The 26299-nt window shown below is 47.3% G+C and overlaps 1 pseudogene; it reads right to left on the minus strand.

The window, feature by feature from the left end:
* Positions 1-900: 900 nt before the first annotated feature.
* Positions 901-26299, minus strand: part of LOC138246929 (m-AAA protease-interacting protein 1, mitochondrial pseudogene) — a 42447-nt pseudogene continuing 17048 nt past the window's right edge.

Raw genomic sequence — 26299 nt, forward strand, 5'->3', positions numbered from 1 at the left:
AATTGGACATGTGAGTGTGTGATGGATAGATGTATGAGTGGGTCTGTAAGTGGCTGTGTGGGTCTCTGAGTGGTGTGTAAGTGGCTGTATGGGTTGTGAGGGAGTGTTTAAGTGGTTTTGTTGTATGGGCGTGTGAGTGGGTGTGTAAGTGGCTGTGGGTCTGTGAGTGGGGGTGTAAATGGCCGTATGTGTGTGTTTTTGGCTGTGTAAGTGCCTGTGTTGGTCTGTGTGTGAGTGTGTGGATGTGGGAAAAATAAATAAATGTCAATGGACATATTACCATCATGAATAGAAAATCAGTTTAAACCAAACGTTCTAAAATTGAAAGTTTCAACCAACTGAAGATGCTTATACAGAAATGGCCTTTAATTTGTTTGGCAGATGAACACTGCAAAACACAGGTGGGCACTGTTCAAAAATCCAAATAGTTAAAAGAGATAAAGGTCCATACAAGAAAACGTAGCTAAAGACATGGTAATATATCATATTTAGTCCATATGTTAAACACACCACCTATGGCCAGCTATCACTACAATGCAGTGCTTAATTTGTAAATAAAGAGGTGCCGGTGCTCAAAGCCCTTCTCTTAAACACGAGACTGCTGTAATGAAATCTGCCAGCACTGAATACTGAGACTGCGTAATCCTGAAGCCATCTCGGGCCTCTTCAATCCATTTACGGCCACCCCCTGTCCCCTCAGCTCATCCTGCAACTTTCTACTTTCTCCCTTTATGACGCTTTTGAGTTTTTCCTTCTTCCGTCTTTCTCATATGAGTCTTTTGCTCGCAGCAATTGCTTGAGGCATAAGAGTAAGCACGGGCCCTCACAAATAAGTGGCGGTGCTCAGCACCGGAAACAACAAGCACAAATTAAGCACTGCTACAATGTCTGGTAGGAAATTCAGTCTAATACCTTTGAATGTTCGGTGTGTGTAATGATCCAGTCAGGTTCAATCCCTTTTACGAATTCTCTTTGAAATTCATAATTTGCTGTAAGTAGGCATTTGGAGTCCTTTGGGGTGTCATCTCCTAAAACAAACTGAAAAACTTTTAGCTCGTCTGAGCTTTCCTCTGAAAGGTTGTCACTAATGAGATACCAAAAAGACATCAAAATACTAACAAACTTTCTGCCATTATCATCATATATAGTAAATGCCCACGTCTCCAGGTGTCAAGTACATGATGGTATTTGATTCTGCAGCCCTCTTGTGGCTATAGGGATGAGCAGAAAATTTTGCCTTTAACCCTGTAGTATCCCATCAACTACAAGTTTTTTGTTGCATCAAATTTACACTAAGACAGCAGATTAGGAACAATACTGAAGGCCTGCCGGACTCCCTCACTAAACTCCTGGATGCTGAAAATGCGGTCAAAGTAACGCCGAATCAGAAAATAGTAGACACGGCTTCAGAGCCAAAGCAATGTGCTGAGGATGCCCACGACCACTAGATGCTTTCTTTGTCGTCCATCACCGAGCTGCAATGTGGCATCCCGGCAAGGGGCAGATCGCCTGCAACCAGGGCAGCAGCTGCTGCTGTACCGAGCAGGGACCAGCCCCAATCATTTGTTTCACACAAGCACAACGTGACACGAGAATACAAGCGCTGTGTGTGAAGCAGCTTTACTTCACCACGGGGACAACTTCGCCACTGCCAACAACGGGCTAAAGACATACTTACAGCTCGTTTCCTCATGATGCACACAAAAGACCCCAGGCTTCGCACAGTGTGATCCTGTTCAGCAGCAGATGAAGTATATTTTTTAACTCTTCACATGACAAGCACGGCTTCTAAAGCATTGCCAGTTCACCCTTTCATAGCTGCCAAGTTTTCAGACTGCTTATGTGTGATGTATCCATTATTTAACCATGCATATGAGTGACATTCCACTGTCTAATGTGTGACACTTTAAGTGACACTTCTCAGATAAAGCCAAGCATTGACACCCATGGAGAGAAATAAATATCACAAATGACCCACTTTTGAGAACCAAAATTGAATGAAAAGCTTTAAAACTGCTGTAAAACGTCTGAAAAAGAAGTTTATTACACAAGGCGAGTGGATATACAACGCACTAGCAGGCCTCGAAAAACCTTAAAAATATTGCCAGACCTGCAAGCTTAGTAGCTTTTAATTATCTGCTAAACCCTTAAAGCAGAAGCTATAATTTGTATTTATTTATTTTCAAAATAAAGCAGCTTGGTCATAGTCAGAGGTAAACTGACTGCACAAAATACATTGGCTTTTTTTGCCATATTTTTTACCAAATGATAACTATTGTAGCCTGTGTAAGATATTTCAAATGTAGGGTCAAGTAAAACAAGCATTCTCATCAACCCATTTGACAGTCAAGTCACTTCTTTGCTCTGGGTGTCAGCTGCTCTCAAGTAAGTTTTTCAAGTTTCTCAAGGTTATTTTATTTATGGTACAGAACTCCAAAGGAAATCCACATAAAACAAGTACACAAAATACATGGGCCCTCATTATGAACACGGCGGTAAACACCGTCGATCGCCGTGGTGATGGCGAATAGAAGACCGCCATTGGCAGTGAACAGAAACTCGCCATTTAATGATGCAAAAATCAGAAACCGACAAAAATCTCCCTGCCACCAGTCACCGCCAGGAACTTTTCGGCAGAAATGCTGGACCTCCCACCCGCCACTGCCGGGCACACAAACACCCCACCCTCCAAATAAGGAAGCACAAATCACCACGACGGTCTTTGGAAGCCGAACGACCATTGGCGGTACAGACCGTCACGGGCGGCAAGTGGACCCAACAGTAAGAAATGCATACATTGGCAAGTTTGAAACCCACACACCTGACACACATCCACAACACTATAAAACACTCACAGACACACCCCACAATCCTTTGCATCGCCAATAGGAGAAGCCAGACGGACAACACAACAAGCAGAAACTGAACGCCACGTCACACGACTCACACACCCAACCACACAACAGCACTCTCACCTAGATCCACACAAGACACCATTCACAACACACACCATGGCATCCCACAAACACCCCTGCTTCACAGAAAGGGAGCTAAGGACCATGGTGGATGAGACACTGAAGGTCGAGCCACAATTATTTGGGCACAGGTCCAGCCCACACCAATCGCCAGGAAGATGGAGCTATGGCAGACAATAGTCAACAAGGTCAATGCAGTGGGACACCATCCATGCACAAGGGACGACATCCGCAAGAGATGGAATGACCTGCGTGGGAAGGTCAGGTCGATGGCATCCAGGCCCCACATGGCAGTCCAGGAGGCTGGGGGAGGACCTCCACCAACACCACCCGACTACACTGACTGGGAGGAAAAGGTACTGGCCATCCTGCACCCTGAGGAACTCACTGGACTCACTGGCGGAATGGACTCGGGTAAGTCATCTACATTTACCCCATATCCGTCATACCTGTAATGCATGCACCACCCCACCACCTCACCCCTCCAACACCCACCAGGACGACTACCCCAGCCAGGCCACAATCACTACATGCAGTCCCCCTGCATGCCCACAAACCCACTAACAGGCCCACATCCCTCCCCCTGTGCACAGCCACCCACCCCTGCAAGGAATCACAGTGGCCTACAGCACCCACAATGCACCTCCACATCCAAAGCAAAATGCAATGCAAACCTCACAAAAGCACCATGCATGGCCCCAAAGTGTGAAAACCTGCACAAAACTGTCCAGTCCTGTGCACCCCATCTGGTCTTGCAATTGTAACAGACATGTCTATTCCCCCCACGGGCACCACCACCCATGCCACCCTCACGGACAGGATAAGGAGTGGCTTTGCCCCACAGGGAGACAGAGGCACCTCCCAGGACACTGGGGTTGGAACCCTGGACATTGAGGATTACCCTAGCCCCTCACACAGTCCTGGACTGTCATCATCCAGCAGCCCCACCCAGGACACCACTGATACCCCTACCACCCAGCCAACAACATCAGCCCAGGGCAACCATCCCCACACCTGTGTATCCAGGCCACAGACTGGTGGAACACATGGACAGAGGCCACAGTCACGCCCTGCCAACAGGCAGGAAGACGATGGCCCCAGTACAAGTGGTACCGCCAGACCTGTGCAGGGGACACAGGCACAGGGGGCTAGGCCCAGTGGGAGGGCATCAGTGGCCCAGGGAGGAGGCCACAGGATTGATGCTGCAGCCCAGGACGTGATCTCTGATGTCCTGGGAGCATATCACCATACCCAGGACAGATTGGCCCAGATAGTATCCACCCTGGAGCAGAGTCAAAGGATGAAGCTAGCACACCACCAAGAGGCCATGGAGCTGTGGAAACTGCACAATGCCACAATGGCCAGCATAGCAGGTGCGCTGCTGCACCTTGTCCCAACACAGCCTGAGGCCCACACAGACCAGGAAGCCCCTACTACAGGCCAGGCTACAGACCGGACAACAACAGCATCAGCAGCAACTGGACATGTTCCACCCTCTCAGGACACACAGGAGACGTGCATCTCAACCCATACACGCCAACACCAGGCACCCAAACGGTCCCTCAGGCCCACATATGGCACTAGAACACCTACCAAGACCAAGGCCTCCTAAAAGAAGTGACTCTGGCAAGAACTGCCCTCCAAGTGTCCCACTGACTCAATGGTCAAACCGTGTGAAAACAACAACAAACTCTTGTAAACATAGATGGACATACCACTACTGCCAACAAATGCTGCAACCATGTTGCCATATTGTACAACCACCAGTAGCCCACTCCCATCACTGTAATCTGCACTATGTAATCCCTGCACCAAATAAAACACCAGTTCACCTTTTACAATGTCCCCTGTCATTATGTTTAAACAAAGTGAAGTATGGATGCAACTGTTATAAATCATTTATTATTATCTAAGTAGCAGGAAATGTACCACACGCATAACATGTTGTTGTGCCTACAGATGTGTTGAACTATTATACTATAATGTTACCTGTCCTTTGCAGACCTGGTCACAGTGGCAATGACTATTGACCCAACGCCCCTCTAGATGAAAAGGCACACTGACTGTATGCTGCACAGACTGCAATCTCATTGAATAGTCCCACATAGTTACTGGAAGTAGAGTTGTATCAGTTGGGTCCTGGAATTTACATCTTCCCCCTCCTCATCATCACTATCACTCTCATTCCCTCTCTGAGGAAGTTGGTCTGGATATACAGCACCCTCCTCCTCCAAGAGGGGGATAGAATTCCTCACAGCCACGTTGTGCACCATGCAGCAGGCCACCACTAAACTACACACCTTTTCAGGCCCATAGGCCAGGGAACAGCCAGAGATATGTAGGCAACTAAATCTAGCCTTCAGGAGACCTATTGTGCGCTCTATTACCCTCCTAGTACGTCCATCGGCCTCATTGTAATTCCTCTCTGCATCTGTTCCAGGATTCCTCAATGGTGTCAGGAGCCAACGCATGTTGGGGTAGCCAGAATCACCTAAAAAATGGTGCAAAACAGGACTGTCAATGACAACCTTCAGTGGCAGACAGCCTGACTGTCTGCTATGTGGCAATAAGTGTCAGAAACACCTACCTATGATCCATCCCCTATCCCCTTGTAGTTGTTCCATCTTGTGTGGCACACCAATGTTCCTTAGTACAAAGGAATCATGGACTGATCCAGGGAACATGGCATTCACATGTGAGATGTACTGGTCTGCAGTACACACCAATTGAATGTTCATGGAATGAAAATTCTTTCTGTTTCTGTACACCTGTTCACTGACTCTTGGGGGGATGATAGCTATTTGGGTGCCATCAATGGCATCTATCACATGGGGTATGTTGGCAAAGACATAGAAGTCCGACTTGATGGCAGGGAGGTCAGCACTTTGGGGACACCTCACATAGGACTGCAGGTGTCATACAAATGCATTCAGGAATCTGGAGAGTATATTGCTAAACATTGGCTGTGAAAAACCTGCACCCATGCCCACTGTCACTTGAAATGAGCCCGTGGCCAGGAAATGGAGTACAGAGAGCACCTGTACTTCAGAAGGGATGGCATGCTGATTTAGATTAGCCGGTCTCAGTGCTGGATCCAGTAATGCACAAAGTTCATGAATAGTAGCACGAGTGAGTCTGTAATTAATAATAATGGTACGCTCCACAATGGCCCACAAATCAACAAGTGGTCTGTACACCGATGGGGCCCTCCCTCGCCACAAGGGTCTGTACCTAGGAGGAGGTAAAAACACATGTGAGGACACACATACATCTGCACACATTGTTTCTCATTCAGCACTGCTGGCATGATTGTTGACAAGACAAATGCTTAGTATGTGTGACATTACAGCAACATGACCACAATGATATATCAGGACTGTTCAGGTGAGGTAATGTATATTGTTTTTGCCTATGGGTGCTTAGGAGACAATAGGGCCTGCATTGTGCTGATGAGGGTTTTACAACTGTGTAGTTAAGGCCAAAATGTCTGACCCCTGTAATCCAGAAGTGTCATGGTGGAAGTGAGCTTATACTGCTAGCGGTTGACGTAATAGCGTAAGGCGGTGTTTACCACCGTGCACAAATTCATTGGTTAACATGGTTGTCAATGGGCATTCTTAGCATATCATGATCGGCGGTGATGGTGCACACCGCTGCGGTGCATACGCAAACTGGTCGCCCCAACTTCACTTGACTCCCAGATCTCGTGCATGCAGGTACTCCACTGAGTGTATTGCTGTGTCCTGCCTCTGGTCATGGAAATGGCATGTGTTGCAGGGGAAAGGTCCCCGGCCTTCACCAACAAGGAATTGGAGAAGCTCGTGGACGGGGTCCTGCCTCTGTATGCCAAGCTCTACGGTCGGCCGGAGGCACAGGTGAGTAGGAGGATTAGGGGACATGGATGGGTGTAATTGTGGTAGATGGCTGCATACATGTGTGCACGTGTGACACTGTTTAGTCCAGGGGTTTTGACATGCTGCGTGTGTATGTGCTGTTAGGCTGTTTGAAATATCTGTCCCATAGTGGACGTATAGCCAACTGAATATTATTGGCCATTGTCTGACCTCGGTGTTACTTTTTCTGTGTGTCCCTTATAGGTAAGCGCCCACCAGAAGAGGGGACTTTGGCATGCCATCGCCAAGGAGGTGCGGACCCTGATGGTCTAGAACTGACGGAGCACCCACTGCAGTGAGGTGGGAGGACCTGCGGCGCTGGGAGAGGAAGATCTGTGAGGCCCAGCTGGGGAAGTCCTCCCAACGAGGAAGGAGTGCCCGTCGGGCATTGACCCACCCGTTATGCAACGCATCCTAGTGGTGGTGTACCCGGACCTGGATGGGCGCTTGACGGCTGCACAGCAGTCACAAGGGGGTGAGTATATATACCATATTTTGGCTCCACGATGGATGTGTGTTTGTGCATTCATATTTATGCTGTCTAGTGGCAGGGACTCTGACTGATGGCCAGCTACATAATGGCCCCAGTCGGGAGTAGGGGTGTAAGGGTCAAGTCTTCAGTACATCAGGCTGTGGGTAATGACTGTAGAGCAGGGTTCTGGCCACTAGTCAGGGGCATAGCCAGGTGTATAGCGGTAGGTGCTGCGTGGTAGAATATTTTCAGGGTGGGTGTATGTGTGAACCAGTTCTGTACCTCCATTCAGCTATTTACAAGTGTCTCTCCTGTTTTGTCTCCCCATCCCCGTTCTCTTGTGTTGTCTGAGTATATCAGCATCATCTGGCGAGGGAGCTGAGGCACCGGCGAATGGGGAGGCAGCGGCCCACAGATCCTCGGAGGCAGAGTCATCCGACGCCAAGGGGACCAGTGGGTTGGAGGGCGAGGGGAGTACGACGGGGAAGGCAACTACCACTGGAGGTAGAGACTCCGATACTTCCTCTGATGGGAGCTCCCTGGCGGTGGCGGACCCTAGTGGGCCCACCCCTAATCTGTCGTCTTCTGCCACCCCCATTCCATCACCGCCCTCCCAGTTGCTCCCCACCGAGTTTCCCATGCCCGCTCACCCAGAAGGGAGGGTGTCTCCTTCACCCCATGCACCTCGTCTCCTGCCCCAGTCAGCCCTGCTGCCCTCACGGAGGAGGCTATTGACCTCCTGAAAACCATCGCTGTCGGGCAGACAACCATCATCATTGCCATCCAGGGGCTAGCATCAGAGGTGGAGCAGACCAATGCCTATCTGGATGGCATTCACGGTGCCATGTCTGGCCTACAGAGATCTTTTCAGGCTCTGGCCTCCTCTTTGATGGCAGCCATTGTCCCTGGTCATTCCGTCCCCCCTCCAACCACCTCTACCCCTTCCAGCACCCCACTCCCTTCACCCGTCCAAACCACACATTCTGACATGCAGGCACACACCTCAACACACAAGCACCACACCTCCTACCAGAGGCATACACACAGCCAACATACACATGCACACACACCAACATCCACTCCCCCAGTTTGTCAACCTCTTCCGCATCCCTGTCTGTTCCCTGTACATGCACACCCACAGGCACTGCACCCTCATTCAATGTTGCTGACCTTATTCCTGCAGTCACCACAATAGCAAACATCCATTCATGCACCCCAGACACCAAACCTGCAATCACCACAACGACTTTAGTTGACATATGCAGCACACTCACCAGACTTGCAGACACCCAGACAACATCCATTTACACTGGCAGCCTGTCTTGTCCCACTGTGTCCATCCCCCCCAAGACACTCAAACGCAACAAAACACCCACCCATCACACAGCCACCACACCTCAGCATACTATCCAGTCACCTGCACCCACGTCACGCACACCTACACCTGTCACGACCACTCTCTCTACCTCCATTCCCACGCCTTCCTCCAGGTCCATCCTAATTACACCTAAAAAATATTTCCTATCCCGTGTAGACCTATTTGAACCCACTGGCCCACCCCGTCTCGTCCCTAAACGTGCCCACCTCCTTGCCCTGTCCACTCCTCCCACGTCACAGCCTGCCCCTGTCTGCCCTTCCCATTCCTGTGCTACCTGCCCTGTGAGGAAGAGACGCCGTGCTGGCCCAGGAACATCTGCCGCACCCCAGGCCAAGTCTGCTCCACCAGCTGCTGTCACAAAACCCAAGCCCCCTCCACCTTCCAAATGTAAATCTAAGCCCCCTCCTCCCAGTCGTAAGTCCCCACCCCCACCACCCCCTGTTCCCTGAGGTACCTGGATGCCCCATTGTTGCCCCTATGAGATGGAGTACCGTTGCACTTGTGGAAGTCAAGCTGGGGCCATTGTGGCCCATTGGACTTCTTTAACTATGGACTAACCATTGTCCTTATATGCACTTCTGTTGCTCAGTGAGCAGAATAAAGGTTAATGTGTGGCCTGTTTTGTTTAAGGCACACTCTGGATCCGTGGTCTCTTGTTTCATTGTTTGGGGCTGTTGGGCACATGTATGTACTTTGGGCAAGTTGAATTTGCCTTGTGTTGGGTGTATGGCTTGTGCTGCTGTGAAGGGTTGTGGGAGCGTTGCAGGGTAGGTGGAGTGGGTGGTTATGTAACTGTGCCCTTTCTTCCCTTGTTTAGTAGGTTGCAGGACTTACCTTGGTCATCTTCATCGGCGGTCTCGGTCGTGGAGGTATATGGCAAGAAGTAGGGCTGGCATGATCTGCAACTCTCTCTCCATGTCTGCTTCGGAGTGTTGTGTGAGCCTCCGGTGAGTGTTTCCTTATATTTGGTTCATTTCCTCCTGGCTTTGTGTGGGGGTGGTTCCCGCCCCAGAACTGACGGCGGTCTAGTGCTTCATTATTTGATGGGCGGTAGGGCCTTTCTGTCAGCCTTTGGGTCGTTGTCGGCACTCCTCTGCTGGCGGTGAGTGGTTTTCGGGATGCCTGTGTTTCAGTTGGTTCATTATTTGGTGGTTCGGACTGCACATCTGTTGGCAGTTGTTACCCGCCACCGCCGGCGGTGCCGTGTTTACCACCATGTTCATAATCAGGGGCCTATTCTCAAGAGAGATAAAATAGTGCATAATTATTACATTCTTCAGAAAAAAATAAAAACCATAACAGCATAAAAACACACAAATATAAATATGCTAACACTACAGTTTTAAAAAAACAATAAAAAGTGAAAAATTCTATAGTAGAACATTTCATTGTGAGGTGCATAAAGCACGTGTAATACCTCCGAAGCAGAGAGTATCGATAATTGTAAACATATGGGTCTCAGCCAATTACGCTGATATAACAACAGTGCTGGACAGACCAAAAGAGCATGATTCAGATCTTGGAGGCCATTTGCTCAATGATTACCTTCAGCAGAATTACCGTACCATTTAACCAAATGGTCATTAAGCAGGAGCAAACCCTGCTGCAACAGAATTAAAAAGCATCTCACCCCATACAGCAAATTTCAAGGAATATAAGGTTGAACTTTATTTACTTAGATGGAATCTATTATATCCTGGAAGCCCCTTTTTAAAACATGACTCCCTGTCTAAACAAAAAATTAGGGTCCATGTAGCCTGCTTTAAACTGGCTTTTAATTGCAGCAATGTCAGTGCAAATACCAAGTTATGGTCCAGGTATAACATGTTTACAGCATAAGAAATGTTTCTACAGATAGAAACTTTTCCTTATTATCAGTTGAAATTTCTATCTTTATCAGGGACCTTAATAACTCACTTTCGGTTCTCGCAAGACAAGCAACCCAGTGTACCACCTCTGCCAAACCTTGAACAAACCACTTCTCAAGCCCATTTCCAACCTTATGGCCGTCACTGGGCTTGCTGAGTTAATAAGAGATACATTTCTGAGGATGCAGGCTTCCATCCTATCCAGGTAGCCAAATTAGCTACCTCAATCTGCTCCAGCCCATAGAGCACAGATTACAGAATTATTGCACCATACACTAGAAAAGTGTCTATTCCCTGTTGCCCTGAAGTGAGCGCCAAAACCTTTTGCTTGAGACTGGGTTATGGTTATATGTTTTTTCAATATGGGCCTTATTACTGAGGTTCCTGCACACTATCTTCTCTAGAAAGGTATATGATTTCACAATTTCTTACTTCTGTACTCCCAGAAACCATGTAAAATTACCATATGTAGGTTTTTTCTTCCCATGAAAGCACATGATTTTGCTTTTAGAAATGTTAATATTTAAATGGTGGGCTTCAGCAAACTGTTGCAATGTCTGCAGATGACTGTTGAACCCATTCAGAGTAAGATCCAAAATGATTATGTTGTCCGCATATAATAAGCAAACTACAGATTTTCCACCAATTGTTGGGGTGGTACCCTCGCTCTGCATTAGATGGCCAGATGGATCTGAAATATATAAAGAGAAAGGTAGTGGGGCTAACAGACACCCTTGATTTAGCCCATTTAGGGTGGGTGTTTTCTGAGAAAGACCCCTATCGCCACCTATAAGGACTCTACACATGGTGGAAGAGTGGAGTGAGATAACTAGATCTAATATGGTACCTGGAATACCCAATTTAGAGAGCTTTCTCCACAGCAAGACTCAATCCACTTTATCAAATGCTGTGGAGAAGTCTATATAAGCTGCATAGATATCCTTGTACATCACTTCCTGGGTTTGTGCGTCACCTTTTTAGCAACATGGTGGGTTTTTTGGACGCATGAGAGTCATGCATCAATTTTTCTTCATGGTGCACTGAGAGTAGTGGTAACGTTGAATTGCCACTCAGGCATCATTTATTTTCGCAACGTTGCAGTGTGGTGTTGATGCATTAGCGTCATTTTACGCATATCGGAATTGCGTAATTTTTTCCATTGTAGCTCTTGAATGAACCCTGATTCATTTCACATACTACATGGGCTGTTCTACTATGTGGTATATGATTTTTGGCTACATGTGCAAGACTATGCATTATTTCATTGTGCTGTCATTGGTATGTGCACCCAATACGTGTATTCATGGCTGTAGGGACTCACTCATATCTTGTGCATAGGTGCATTTGTCCTACACTGTGACTACATGTATGTTGGCAGATGTGTGCTACGAGTTAACATGTATGTATGTATGCTAGTGAGTAGCAGATGGAGTACATAGTTATGTCTGTGGGCAATACATGTCTACATACCTACAAATGTCTTTTTATTTAGGCCCTGTGTCATACACATGCTCAGGCATGTGCCAACCATTACATTTTGTACTCAGAGTATACAGTGGACTGGGACTGCATTGACATCACATATTGTAGGAAAGTACCATCTTGTCTGGCATGTTACCCCCATATTTCACTGTATATATGTTGTTTTAGTTGTATGTGTCACTGGGACCCTGCCAGCCAGGGCCCCAGTGCTCATAAGTGTACCCTGTATGTGTTACCTGTGTTATGACTAACTGTCTCACTGAAGCTCTGCTATCCAGAACCTCAGTGGTTATGCTCTCTCATTTCTTTCCAAATTGTCACTAACAGGCTAGTGACCAATTTCACCAATTTACATTGGCATGCTGGAACACCCTTATGATTCCCTAGTATATGGTACTGAGGTACCCAGGGTATTGGGGTTCCAGGAGATCCCTATGGGCTGCAGCATTTCTTTTGCCACCCATAGGGAGCTCTGACAATTCTTACACAGGCCTGCCCTTGCAGCCTGAGTGAAATAACGTCCACGTTATTTCACAGCCATTTACCACTGCACTTAAGTAAGTTATAAGTCACCTATATGTCTAACCTTTACCTGCTAAAGGTTGGGTGCTAAGTTACTTAGTGTATGGGCAACCTGGCACTAGCCAAGGTGCTCCCACATTGTTCAGGGCAAATTCCCCGGACTTTGTGAGTGCGGGGACACCATTACACGCGTGCACTATACATATGTCACGACATATGTATAGCGTCACAATGGTAACTCCGAACATGGCCATGTAACATGTCTAAGATCACGGAATTGTCACCCCAATGCCATTCTGGCATTGGGGAGACAATTCCATGATCCCCTGAGTCTCTAGCTCAGACCCGGGTACTGCCAAACTGCCTTTCCCGGGGTTTCACTGCAGCTGCTGCTGCTGCCAACCCCTCAGACAGGTTTCTGCCCTCCTGGGGTCCAGCCAGGCTTGGCCCAGGAAGGCAGAACAAAGGTCTTCCTCAGAGAGAGGGTGTTACACCCTCTCACTTTGGAAAAAGGTGTTAGGGCTGGGGAGCAGTAGCCTCCCCCAGCCTCTGGAAATGCTTTCAAGGGCACAGCTGGTGCCCATTTCTGCATAAGCCAGTCTACACCGGTTCAGGGATCCCCCAGCCCTGCTCTGGCGCGAAACTGGACAAAGGAAAGGCGAGTGACCACTCCCCTGACCTGCACCTCCCCTGGGAGGTGCCCAGAGCTCCTCCAGTGTGCTCCAGACCTCTGCCATCTTGGAAACAGAGGTGCTGCTGGCACACTGGACTGCTCTGAGTGGCCAGTGCCAGCAGGTGACGTCAGAGACTCCTTCTGATAGGCTCCTTCAGGTGTTGCTAGCCTATCCTGTCTCCTAAGTAGCCAAACCTCCTTTTCTGGCTATTTAGGGTCTCTGCTTTGGGGAATTCTTTAGATAACGAATGCAAGAGCTCATCAGAGTTCTTCTGCATCTCTCTCTTCACCTTCTGCCAAGGAATCGACCGCTGACTGCTCTGGAAGCCTGCAAAACTGCAACAAAGTAGCAAAGACGACTACTGCGACCTTGTAACGCTGATCCGGCCACCTTCTCGACTGTTTTCCTGGTGGTGCATGCTGTGGGGGTAGTCTGCCTCCTCTCTGCACTAGAAGCTCCAAAGAAATCTCCTGTGGGTCGACGGAATTTTCCCCCTGCAAACGCAGGCTCCAAAGAACTGCATCACCGGTCCTCTGGGTCTCCTCTCAGCACGACGAGCGAGGTCCCTTGAACTCAGCAACTCACAGTCCAGTGACTCTTCAGTCCAAGTTTGGTGGAGGTAAGTCCTTGCCTCCCCACGCTAGACTGCATTGTTGGGAACCGCGTGATTGGGAGCTGCTCCTGCTCCTGTGCACTCTTCCAGGATTTCCTTTGTGCACAGCCAAGCCTGGGTCCCCAGCACTCTAACCTGCAGTGAACGACCTCCTGAGTTGTCCTCCGGCATCGTGGGACCCTCCTTTGTGACTTCGGGTGAGCTCCGGTTCACTCTTCTTTGTAGTGCCTGTTCCGGCACTTCTGCGGGTGCTGCGTGCTTCTGAGTGGGCTCTTTGTCTTGCTGGACGCCCCCTCTGTCTCCTCACGCAATTGGCAACATCCTGGTCCCTCCTGGGCCACAGCAGCATCCAAAAACCCTAACTGCGACCGTTGCAGCTAGCAAGGCTTGTTTGCGGTCTTTCTGCACGGAAACACCTCTGCAAGCTTCTTCACGACAAGGGACATCCATCCTCCAAAGGGGAAGTTTCTAGCCCTTGTCGTTCTTGCAGAATCCACAGCTTCTACCATCCGGTGGCAGCTTCTTTGCACCCACAGCTGGCATTTCTCCCGACTTGATCGTAACTCTTGGACTTGGTCCCCTTGTTCCACAGGTACTCTCGTCAGGAAATCCATTGTTGTTGCATTGCTGGTGTTGGTCTTCCTTGCAGAATTCCCCTATCACTACTTCTGTGCTCTTTGGGGAACTTAGGTGCACTTTGCACCCACTTTTCAGGGTCTTGGGGTGGGCTATTTTTCTAACCCTCACTGTTTCCTTACAGTCCCAGCGACCCTCTACAAGGTCACATAGGTTTGGGGTCCATTCGTGATTCTAGAGTATATGGTTTGTGTTGCCCCTATCCCTATGTGCCCCCATTGCATTCTATTGTGACTATACATTGTTTGCACTGTTTTCTATTGCTATTACTGCATATTTTGGTATTGTGTACATATATCTTGTGTATATTTGCTATCCTCACACTGAGGGTACTCACTGAGATACTTTGGCCTATTGTCATAAAAATAAAGTACCTTTATTTTTAGTATATCTGTGTATTGTGTTTTCTTATGATATTGTGCATATGACACTAGTGGTACTGTAGGAGCTTCACTCGTGTCCTAGTTCAGCCTAAGCTGCTCTGCTAAGCTACCTTTTCTATCAGCCTAAGCTGCTAGACACCCCTCTACACTAATAAGGGATACCTGGACCTGGTGCAAGGTTTAAGTACCCCTTGGTACCCACTACAAGCCAGGCCAGCCTCCTACACGTATTCCGTGTCAAGTTGAGTGTGCATGTGTGTCTACTCACTGGTTACTTCTCGTAATTAACTAGTTATAGGACAGCTACACAGGTGCCATGGATTTTCCTTTGCATCTTAGTTGCTGCAGATGTTTTGAACACGTGTGTTGGTGTACAATGTTATATGCCATGTGTCTGTATGGACATGTGTTGTGTCGTTTGTGTCATGCATCACAACATTGCTGTGTCAAAGGCATGTGCAAGCTCACATTGACATTTTCCTGCATAGACAGAAATTGTCCTTTTAACTATTGCCTGTGTAGTCACATCACTGTCACATATGTTCTTTATGTCAGTACACAAATGATGGGTACATTTAAACACTCACAGGGTTTGTGACATCTATGCCATTATGTTGCTGCTAGGTTAGCTTTTGTAATGAATCCATTCACCTTATCATGGCTGGCCCATTATGGTGGCACAAGTGTGCAGAGATCTTTGGGATATGTGTGCCTGCCTCCATATGTATTTTCTGATCTTTCAACATCATGTCAGTCATGACTGTCACATACACTGCTGTACCACTGTGTTGCAGTGTAGCACAGATGGCAGGCCTACCCGTCAATATGTGAGATTGTGTGGCAACACAAACCCATGGCTGCATGTGAAGGTGCAGGTTAATGGTGGTCCACTGCACTCTGACCCCTGTGCACATCCATCAAGCATTTGACATTATCATACATTGATGTCGTCAGAGCAGTGGTGCATGGGTTTATTAAACTGGCATTTCTACCATTTATGATAGCTAATTTCCAGCTTGTGCACACCCTAGTAAACGGAGACATGCACAAATTGTGGACATAAAGACCTGGTTGTGATTAATTCCAGTGCAGTACGAGATATCAGTCTTCCCCTGTCAGGTACAGAGGTTGTGTGCTTACACATGTAGGACATGTATGGATGTTTTGTAGTCCAAAGTTGTGTCCATGTTCAGCCTGCTTAGGGATTGCATAACTGTTGTGACATAAAGGTTGGACAAATGAAATGGTTCAGATGGAGTTGTATGTGACAGTCTTCTTTTCTGTTACCATGCGAAGGACAATTACGATGGTATGGTGGTGGCAAACATGTCTGGGTCATGTACTAATGTGCCCACCCTCTCTGTGCATCAGTTAAAATTTGACATGTAGACATTGGTGTCTTACAGTGTCTGTTTTGGTGTTTGTCTGGCCATTACCCCTTTTATCTGCCATGACTGGTGAGGTGTGTTTGTGTCCTCCATTGCTCCCAGACTTTTGTTTGCTAGCACCTTGTACACATCTTCTACAACAACATTGTCAGGTGATATTGGGACAGGATACTACATGTGACTTGTGTAATGTGGAAATATTCCCTTCTCCTACAATGGTCAACTTAGTAGTCAATGTCCCATTAGCGATATTAGTGAGATGTAATGAGTGCCAGACACACATGACATTGCACATGCTACATCACTTGAGTAGTCTCCACGTGACATGGCATGTTGTATCAGCAAGAATGTGTGGGTATCTCAGAGCTGTCCTTCCACATTTACTGTTGAACATGGCAATTCTCCCAGCATGCCACAACCTAGCTGACTCTTACCATGACTGACTGATGTTGAGGTGTATAAACTTCTTAGTGCTGTATTTATCCTTTGCTAGATGCTAATGATATGACTGTGTCTACTCCCACTCAGTGTGATGTGGGTCCCTGACTGTATAGGAGAATGCTGCACGACTGTGATATTGGAGGCCAGTATTAGCTATTTAGTTACATTTGGTACCATGCAGTGGATCTGTCATGTAAGTGACAATAAGTGGTTTGTATTGGTATGTGCTGTGTAAATGTTGTTATACGGGGCATACTGTGTAGACATACAGACACAGGTCAATCATTGTGGATAACGGCATACCCGTTGCTACCTAGCATGGACACCCATACATTAGTCTACATGTATTTCTCATTATTAGCAGTAAACATGTCTGAATCAAGCCTATTTGTGTGACAGGTGTGCATCCAATGTAGATGGGTGTGTCACACACTCTGCCTACATTTCAGCCAGACTATCATTTCGCTGATGCATTCTCCAGTTGAAAATCATAGACCATGCAATCAGTAATGTGTTTGTATATGGATTCAACACCCCTAGCTGCTTTATGTCACTGCCAAGCCAATGACTATTCCCCAGCCAATGTGTATGTGCCATATATGATTTACAGTCCTCTATGCGGCCTATTGCAGTGCCAGTATATATTCCCATGGACACACTGTGCAGACTCAGCTTCCAACACTGACTAAATTCAATGGGCAATTGCTGAACAAGCAACGTTACCTATGATATCCCCCCCGGTGCAGGCCATTTTACTCTCACACAGAGTAGTGACAGTGTTCAGTTCTGACATTACTTAAACTCCATTTCCTAACAGCCCCTACCTAATGTGTGGCCCCCGTGCATGCTCCTTTTAGGGATGGTTTTGTGTTGGTGAATGGCCCATGAAATTGCACATTGCCCAATTGATGTAACAATATATGTAGTGGTGCTTTGATCTTGGCCTTCAGAAGTCACATGCCAGGGATTTCACTGATATGTGAGATGGAGTCTGTAGAACCCCCTACATCACCAAAGATGTGTGTACCATACTTGTTGTCTTTGTGTTTCTGACACACTCCCTGAGTTTAGATTCACTTTCCAAAGGTATATGTATTGAACAATGAGTAGACCAAGAATTATGTTGTTAAACAAAATTTATTTGAGGTAATTACAAAGTATCTTTTTGGTTGACTATGTATAAAAGTTGTCAACAATTGTCTGTCTCCTGCGGACTCCTGCCGCTATGTTTGGTTGGTCCCCCTCAAGGTTCTCAGCCCCAACAACCTCCTCCTCCTCATTGTGGACATCTACTTGTCCATCCCAGGGGATATTATTTCTGACACACATGTTGTGCAGGATAGCATATTCCAGTATGATCTTGCATACCAGCGGGGGAGCATATATGAGGCTTCCTCCTGTCATGTCTATGCACCTGAACCAGGATTTGAACAGGCCAAAGGTTTTCTCCACCACATTGTGTGTTTTCCGGTGTGCTTCATTGTATTCTGTTCATTGGTATTTGGATTTGCAAATGGGGTCATGACCCACAGCTGTATGCCATAACCAAAGATAAGAGGGAGAAATTTAGTGAAGAGTTGAGAGGGACCTGGAATATTCCATGGCAGTAGTTGGTTGCAGTTTGAGTGGTGACTCACAGGTGTTTGTGGTGTTGTGTACCAGGTCTTGTAATATAGTTCAATTTGACTGTGTTGATGTACATGTCATTTTTGGGTACTGACTCACGGACCTGTATATGACCATCCGGATTCCAATACATATGATCCTCATGTATGTAACATGTTTTGTGTAGTTCATTTTAGTTGCAGGTTCCTCATATTAGATGGAGGCTACCACCTCCTTGCAGCACAATGGTGTCAGATGTGTGGCCAGCATAGTTGCCCTACAAAGCCAGCCTATTCCATTGATGTAGGCATGTGACATTACGCATGCAGTGCAACACTTAGTGGGCCTTAGTGGCAGATGATGGTTGTGTCAACCATCTTGACCCTTATTACAAATCTGGTTGTCTCAAGAATGGCAGACTCACAGTGGCAGTTGGACTACTGCGGTCGTGGCAGTATGATCCCCACCACGGTTGGACCGCCGACATTGCCAGGTTGCTACCAGCCTGCTGCCTGGCAGTCCCAGCGGTCTTCATCTGCCATGGCAGCACTAGAAGCAGCGCAGCCCTCTGGATTTGGATCCCCAAATCTGCCAGCCTTTGCATGGCGGTTTTACCACCATGCATGTGCTGGCAGAATGGGGGTGTCAGGTGCCCCCTGGAGGCCCCTGCACTGGCCATGCTCGTGGCATGGGCAGTGCCGGGGCCCACATGGACAGACCTGTAGTGCTTTCCAATGCACAAATTACATGCAGTCATAACTGCTACCGGTGCTGCTGCACCCGCCCCAACGCCACATTGCATTCAGATCACTTACGAACTGGCTGCAATGTTTTGGCCCTCTTCCCAGCTGGGACCGGTGCACAGAAAATTATGTTTCTGCCTACAGGCCCATCAGTGAACTCCTAATTGGGCCAGCAGGGTTTAGACCACAATGGCGGTCTAATTGTGGTGGAAGTTTACCAAGCGGCCTCTGCCAGACACCAAACTCATGATGAGTGTCCAGGTGTCCAAGGGTGTGTATCACATATTAGCATGATGATCACATTTGGTACCGGTGTATGTCCTAGCTTCTTAGTAATTGGATTTTCAACCAGACTTACTACACCTGCACAGTGCTGACTTTGGGAGGGGGCCCAGATATATTTCTGAAAGGTCACTTAGTACAGTGCATGTATGGCCAGTCATGTCCTCCTTACTCCTACAGAGGTCTACTAAGGCATCCATGTACATTACAGTTTAGCAGTGAATCTGCACCATGGTGTACTATTGTTAGTCTACAGTACAGGCATGATGGTGTTAAGGGGCACTAAGGCCCATATTTATACTTTTTGACGCACAACTGCGCCAACGCAGTTGTGCGCCAAACATTTTACCGCCGGCTAACGCCATTCCAACGCGCCATGTGGGCGCCTTATTTATGGAATGACGTTAGCCGGCTCTGGGGACTGGTGTGCGTAAAAAAAAAATGACTCACACCAGGCAGCGCCAGCGTATGGGAAAATGGGGGTTGTGCGTCAAAAAATGGGGCAAGTCAGGTCTGAGGCAAAATTCAGGCCTCAAACCGGATTTGCGCCATTTTTTATGACGCCCAACCTCCATTGACATGACTCCTGTCTTAGCAAAGACAGGAGTCATGCCCCCTTGCCCAATGGCCATGCCCAGGGGACTTATGTCCCCTGGGCATGGTCACTGGGCATAGTGGCATGTAGGGGGGCCCAAATCAGGCCCCCCTATGCCCCAAAAATATTCGGAAAAAAATACTTACCCGAACTTACCTTTCCTTCCCTGGGATGGGTGCCTCCATCCTTGGGTGTCCTCCTGGGGTGGGCAAGGGTGGCAGAGGGTGTCCCTGGGGGCAGGGGAGGGCACCTCTGGGCTCCTTCTGAGCCCACAGGTCCCTTAACACCTGCCCTGACCCAGGCGTTAAAAAACGGCGCACATCAGTCTGTGCGTCGTTTTTTAAGGCCCACCTCCTCCTGTGCGTCAAAATGACGTCAGAGTATAAATATGGGGCACAGGCCTTAAAGTCATTTTTTGGAAGGGAACGCCTACCTTGCATATAATTAACGCAAGGCTGGTTCCCCCTTCCAAAAAATGACGCACATGGTGGAATTTTGACGCCCGCGGGGTCGGATGTCAAAGTATAAATATGGGGCAGGGTTTGCACCGATTGTGCGTCAAGATTTTTTACGCACATTTGGCGCAAACAGAGTATAAATATGCCCCTAAGTGTGGCATGTGAGGTGTTAGCAAAGTAGTTGTGGCACCATTTCTCATGATTCTGCCCCATTTTCTATAATGGCACATAAATTAGTCTTCCTATGTGTGCAATACAATGCATTCAACAGATGTATGCGCAGCCTACAGGTATGTCAGGTATGTGTAGATGGGATGTAGTTGTAATTGGCACCACTTGGGTAGCATTTGATCTGGATTGTGCCTGGGTCTTGCACACCATGAATGAGGTGGGGATGTGCCTAGGTGATACTTTCTTTATATGCTCTTGCGATAGGCCATTGACATGGCGGAGCTATTGTTGGTTTGGTCTAATGTGTGTGAAGTATAATTAGTAGTCAACCAGTGGACACTTGTAGTGGTTTGTGGCCTTGTTCTGTATGCAAAGAGAACATAGCTCTCGCTGTCCTTCGTGTGGTGTTACTGTTAGTTTGTGGCTGTGTTAGGTAAAAGTGGGTGTATGCATTTGTGATGTCCAATCATTGTGGTGTACTGAGGTATGTTGCATATGTGTAGTTGCCAGTACATCTGTGGTCCCATGCCCATGCATTTTTGCTGTGGTGTATATGTTGTCTGTCCTACAGGGTTGGTGTGTTGTGTGTGTATTGATTGGTTGGTTGACTTACTGACTAGTAGGCCATTGCCATATTGTCCATCCCGGAACCGCTCGTTGATGGTGGAGTGCCGGAATATGTAAGCTTGATGGGCGCTGCCGGGGTACTTGGCTGAGATGTTGGTGAAGAGCCCACGGTGGTCCACAATGGCCTGCACATTTTTCGAATATGTGTGCTTGCGGTTCCTGTATAAGGTATTTCATAGCTGCAGGTGGCACCAGTGATGTACATGGGTGCAGCCCATTGCACCCAGCACATGAGGAAACCCAGCAATCACATAGAATCCTAGCTTGGTCTCCTGCTGCAGTTGCTGGGTGTTTGGGAAGCAGATATGGTGGGGTGTGAGGCGGATGATGGCATCTAGGACCTTAGGCAGGTAAACAGATATTGATGGCTGAGAGACACCAGCCACTAGTGTCCCTGTTTTCTGAAATGATTCAGAAGCCAGCATATGCAGAGCAGTGAGGGGCTTTGTGATGGGTGGTATGTTGTAGGGAGTTTTCAGCCTTGCTGTAATGTGTGGTACAATGTGGTTCAGCAGGCGTAGAATGGACTCCCGGTTGAGACGGTAAGTCTTGATGATGTCTTGCTCCCTGAGGCCAAGGAGGGTTGTCCTCTGCCAAAATAACCTCTGCTGACTTCTGCGTTGCCTTTGTGGGTGCTGTGGTGGTATGTGGGGTTGCTGTTGTGGAGGTGGAGGGAGCAGCTGTTGTTGCGGATGTCTGCGGCATTTGCCTTGCTGAAGCAGTGCGACTTCCATGTTGTCCTGGAAGTAGCAAATGTTCCTTCTGTGAATTTTCCTTTTATAGTGGCGTATGTGCCTCATTATAATGCCTGGTCAGACCCAGGCATTAAAATTTGAGCAAAACTGGATTAACGTCAACATAATTTTTTGGGTCCGTCTCCCACCCGTGCATCATTTTTGCATGGGGGTGATAAATATGGCTCTACAGGCTTAGAGTCATTTTATTGGACGGGAATGTCTACCTTGCATCTCATTAATGCAAGGTGGTTTCACGCATCCCAAAAATGACTTTAACTCCAATATTGTGATGCTAGACGGGTCTAGCGTCAAAATATAAATATGGAGTTAAGTTTGAGCTGAATTTGTTTACAAAAATGCTGCAAATTCAGAGCAAACAGAGTATAGATATGCCCCAGAGTTCGTCCAAAAACTCTGCTAGCCCTGCCAGCAGAGCAGAGCTCACCCAGTGAGCACTGCAGCCCAGTTATGGGCTACACAGCTCAAGTGCAGACAGTCTGGTGTAGCGAAGCAGATCCTGACAACCTAAGAAGAACAAGAACACAAAGGGGCCGCAACAGCAGAAGAGGAGAAAAGAAGCTGTTGATCTTGTACCAATCTCACTGGTCTGTCTGGATCTCTCGACGAAATCTGCACCAAAGTCAACTCTTCTTTCAGATGTGACTCCAGAAACCCTGGAAGACTGTCAGCCTTTGAAAAAGACTCAAGGCCTCCTGTGAACAGCAAACCTGTTTCTTAACAAACTCCAAAATAAGGGGCTCTGAAGCCTCTGGACCAAAACCTGACACCTGAATTCACCACTGTACCTGCCATCTCTGACCTGAGTTAAACTGGACCATCGGTGCCAACAAGGTTTCGCAGCCCTCTAGCGTCCGAGTGCATTGTTGTTTTCCCCTATTGGACTCCCTGACGAAGCCTGCAGCCTCTAAACACAGCCCTCCTCCACCGCAACCTCTCCGGTGAAGAAAATGCAACACCTAGGGACACCTCTGCACCCTTTGTCCCTGAGCCATGCAGAAGAGAACAAAATGTTCCTACCTTTGTCCGAGCATCATAAGGCTTGAGCCCCCTTGTTGGTTCAGACTGACTAGCCTCCTGGCCAGAGCCTACAGCCTCTTTTCATGGTGACGGATCCTCATGGGAATGCATTGAGCACCTGATATTGTTTTGCACTGTCCACCCTGCCGCCCCTGTGCCGTAGAGGGTGTACTGTGGTTGCTGCCTTGGACCTTACCTACTACTCAACTTAACCCCAGGAGATTGGTCTTGTAAGTCGTTGTATTCTACTTGTTTCCAGAACACCTTTTTACTCGTAGGATAACATTGCAGAACTCAGAAATTGCAGTGTCCACTTTTTAAAGAGAAAATAATTCCTATTTTCTCATGTGCCAAAACGTATATAAAATATATATATATAAAGATACCTTCTATTTTTATAAATTGGTGTGGATCTCCTTCTTGAATTGTGTGTCTCATTTATTGACTATTATGTGTATTTGTAGATGTCTTGCACTCCTCTCTTTTAATCCTAAGGCTGCTGGACCACACTACCCCTAAATAGAGCACTTTGGGATTGCGTAGTATGCCCTGTCCACTCACTGAAGAACCCCTGGACCCTTTACACAGTATTCACATACCACAAAAATGGTCAGCTTCCTCCAATAGCTATTAGGAATGGTGGGCGTAAATTGGTCTGGCGTTCTGTAGACATGAAGCTTCTATTGGGCAAGATCACTGAAGGTTGTAGGGGGCTCCTCAATTCTTGTTCAGCAAAGGATTCTGCTCCAAGTGTAGCGCTGCAAAGCTTTGCAGATATGTCTGTCTGTATTAGGGACATGTTAACGAGGCCTGTAGGTAACGGTAAGGGACATAACAAATCATGGTTTGACAAAGCCTGTAGAGTGGCAAATAACAAAGCAGATTCCCAGGGATCAGGAAGATATCAAGGTTTGCGGGAAGAATTATTCTTTGGCACTGCAGAAAAGAAAGGCAGACCTGAAGATGAAAATGTGAAACCCTGGTACCAGCTTGTAAGGCCAAGGACCCTCAGGCCTTTTGGAAGGCAGTATGTGCTGAGTGTGCCCCTGGTTTTTAGCCTATAAAGTGACAACCCATATTTATCCTGATAAGTGGATACATCATTTCAGTAGAATTTATAGTTCTAGCACACCTAAACAAAAATTGTGGAATAGCTGACTTCACGTTACCTTTAAATATTCATCTTTTGCCTGATGCGGTACTGGATGTGATTCTTGACAGCCTCTTTGAAAAGGCACCTGAGCCTAACAATATCCCTATGGATATCAATAAGGAGAACCCAGGGCTTTGGTCACCTCTGTTGGCAAATGTTATGAATTCCACCTGCAAGGCAGGTGTTCCATTCTCCTGGCGCAAGTCTATCATCATACCGGTCTTTCAAAATGGGCAATGTTTACAACCCCAAATGTTACAGCCCAATTTCATTGCTTGACTCAGTTACCAAGGTCAATGGGAGCATCATTTTAGAGTGGTTGCAGTATGGTTTTAGAAAAGGATTTGGTAGGACAGAAATATTTGAAACTTCACCTCCTAGTTTCCAAATACAAGCATATCAATGGTAGCTTCCTCCAACTGGCATTTATGGAATTGTATAGTGCGTTTGATTGTGTGACTAGGTCAAAACTTTGGGACACCTTAATCTTCTTAGGACTTGAGATGGGCCTAGTGGCCCACCTGCGACACTTTCATTGGGATTTATCCGCATCAGTCACATACGATGTCGGCGGAAGTGCTCGTCCTCTTTTCCTGTTAATCTGGGTGTACACCAGGGGAATGTACTGCCCTAATTTTTTTTTGTTATATATTCATGACTTAGAAACTGGGCTAGTAAAGGCAGGGGAGGATGTACCTGTGGTTAACAAGAAACCCAGACCAGCACTTCTTTACGCAGATGCAAGGTATGCAAATGGTTTAAATCTACTAATATCTGCCTTTGTGTCATTTATGAAAAAGCTAGATTTGGAAACTAATTTTTCCAAAACTTTCATTGTGGTCTGAGGTCCAAGAGCACAAAGACTCACTGTATGAGTACTGAGGGAAGGGTTATAAAGAAAGTGAGTCAATTCCTGTACCTTGGGCTCCTATTTGATAATGCTAGCTCATGGGCCCCTTGTGCTGAGAATAGGAAGAATCGTTTTCTGCATGCGGTTTGCACCATTTTCTCCTAGCATGTTCAATAGGAAAAAAAACATAGCTCCCATTTTAGAGATCTACAGGAACAAGCCTTTGCCAATACTGACTTATGGCACGGGGATATGGGGTATAGGGATGTGGACTCTATTCAGCGTGAGGAAAATAATGTGTGTTGGCACACTTTTCAACCTCAAACATTTTGTTTCTTGAGGAACTGGTCCTGGGGTATGTAGAGGATTTGGTTAAGCTTGCCTCTTCACTGCTGTGGTGGTGCTGTATCTAGTGGTGGCTCCTCTGCTATGGCGGAGGAGCATTGTCCGTCCCCCGCCAGCAGCAACCTCTTAAAAAAAATCTTTAACAATGAAAAGATAATAAACGAAGGCCCTCAATATGGCCGCACCCCCGCCACGGTCATTATGAGATCCCCGCTGGGCCGGCGGGCGGAAACCTGGTGCTCTGAGCAGCATCAGGATTGGCAGCATGGCAGGCAGGCTGGGAGCTTGTGCCTCTGAGGAGATGGAGGAGCGATGGTACGGCGCGGCGGTGCATTAAGTTTTTAAAAGTTTATTGTTTCTTTTTTTAACCTCCCCCACGACACCCAACCCTGTAACCACTCCAAGCCGCGACTGGCTGTATCTGGCAAAACGAGGAGGCAGCCCTGAATCGCGAAATCATCTCTGACTGCCTCTCAACCTCAAATGGCTCTAGTATTCCTTGGTTTCGATACATTAGAGAGACAGTCAGTGCCCTAGGCTGCCAGAATACTGTTGACAGCCACTCGGCTATCTCCAAAAATGATCTGAGATGGTTTAGGGAACGTTTTTGTCACATAGAAGGGATTCAAGGGAGTACAGGGAATTAACGAAACCTATAGTAAGAGATTTTTGTCTCCTGCAAAACACAAAAGAGGTGGCTTTTTATCTGCTCCTGCCTATGGCACCTTCGAACAGATGCTGATGACCTACTTTAGGGACCATTAAGTGGCTGTTATGCTTCCCCCACTGCTAGTTTGCCCCCTCAGACATATGTCTATGTCCGTGTGATGAGGCATCTCTTTAGGCCGTACTGCACCTTGTTTTATTTTGTAAATTTTATCTTCATCTCACCAAAAGGTTTCGAGTCCTGGTGCTCCAGAAATGTAAGTTCAGCAAATGCAGGGTTGCTTTATTGTTCTTGCAACAACTA

The sequence above is a fragment of the Pleurodeles waltl genome, chromosome 7, assembly GCF_031143425.1.
Source record: "Pleurodeles waltl isolate 20211129_DDA chromosome 7, aPleWal1.hap1.20221129, whole genome shotgun sequence".
NCBI classification, from domain to species: Eukaryota; Metazoa; Chordata; class Amphibia; order Caudata; family Salamandridae; genus Pleurodeles; species Pleurodeles waltl.